The 1,531-nt window shown below is 52.9% G+C and overlaps 1 protein-coding gene across 1 annotated transcript in view; it reads left to right on the top strand.

The window, feature by feature from the left end:
- NOL10 (nucleolar protein 10) overlaps positions 1-1,531 on the top strand; it is an 80,970-nt gene that overhangs the window by 544 nt on the left and 78,895 nt on the right. The gene's annotated exons all lie outside the window — the stretch shown is intronic.

Genomic DNA, 1,531 nt, shown 5'->3' with positions numbered 1-1,531 from the left:
GGAAGAGAATCATGGATGGGCTGCCTCCTGCACGCCCCCCCCCCCACGCCCCAGGATCGAGCCCGCAACCCGGCATGTATCCCGACCTCCTGGTTCACGGGTTGATGCCCAGCCCCTGAGCCAGGCGAGCCGGGCAGGGCGCTTGTACCTTGCGGGGCGTAGTGATTTCCCGGCATCTTAGGGCAGAGAGTGGGCAGGGGCTGGGAAATGAGCGGTTCTCTCCTGATCTCACGGATACGTTACGGCAGATCCGGGAGGCCGCTTCCCCGAGCCACAGGAGTAGCTCTAAAGTAGTGGTTCTCAACCTTCTGGCCCTTTAAATACAGTTCCTCATGTGGTGACCCAACCATAAATTATTTTCGTTGCTACTTCATAGCTGTCATGTTGCTACTGTGATGAATCGTCATGTAAATATCTGATATGCAGGATGGTCTTAGGCGACCCCTGTGAAAGGGTCGTTCGACCGCCAAAGGGGTCGCGACCCACAGGTTGAGAACCGCTGCGCTAAGACGCGGTGGGACTCGGGAGGTAGGCTGATGGGACTTGCTGATGGATTGGATGATGGCGAGGAGGCGTCAGGTGAAGGGAAGAAGGAATCAGGAGAGAACTCCTGGGTTTTGGATCTGAGCACCCGGCTATGTGTTGGGGACGGGGAGCTAATGAGCAGAGGGTATCAGGAGGTTTATTTCTGCTGCTTAAGGTGTGAAGCCCTAGTAACATCAGTGGAAATGTTGAGTAAACAGCTGTGTGTCTGTTACTATGGGATCTCTCTTGTCTTCGTTTAAGGTAATTCTGACGTAACCTGCTCGTTTTTCTTTACCTGCTTCAAAGGAGAGGTACAGTAGGGTCTTTTTCCTTCTCAGCAGCAGCGAGGCCTGGGGAGTGGGAGAACATGAGAGCCCCGCATTTCCGAGCCGGTCCTGGGTGTCTGATGAGGTTGCTTGGCGGTGGTCCCGTGCCGGTCTCTGCAGAGGGGGCGGCTGACATGAGTGACAATCCAGTTCTTTGGCGAACTTTTTTTTTTAACTTTAGACTCACTGTTGATGCCCCATGTGGGGTCTTAGCCTCCTTTGCTCTGCTTAGTGCTGTCTGTCTGAACAGAAACTCCTGAAGGGAACTTCCCGTCATCACTGTGTTGGAGGCTCTGGCCCTTCAGGGTCCCGGGCTCGGATGGAAGGACATCTCAGGCTCCTTTCCTTTGCTTCGAGCATTTCGCTCAGGCTGTGTGAGGCCAGTTGTTGTGTCAACTGCCTCCCTGTTGAGCATGGCTGCCTGTGAGGAGGAAGCGGATCCCCTAGAGGGAGAAGCCTGGTCGTGTGCCTCTGTTCCGCTTGCGTTAGGTTGACAGGAAAGCATATATTGAGTGCCCAGAAACATACAGAGACATCACCATTAATTGAAACATTACTGCCTAAAATAAAATCAAGAGACCAGCATAACCCTATAAATTAGTGCACTAAATTCAGAGGAAAGCCTGACTCAAACTCAGGCCCTTCAAAGTATTGTATGTTTTCTGAAGAGTGGAAGGGAG

This window comes from Myotis davidii, unplaced genomic scaffold (assembly GCF_000327345.1).
Source record: "Myotis davidii unplaced genomic scaffold, ASM32734v1 scaffold61, whole genome shotgun sequence".
Classification (NCBI taxonomy): domain Eukaryota; kingdom Metazoa; phylum Chordata; class Mammalia; order Chiroptera; family Vespertilionidae; genus Myotis; species Myotis davidii.
The sequence above is the reverse complement of the archived record's forward strand: the minus strand, read 5'-3'. Positions and strand labels throughout refer to the sequence as shown.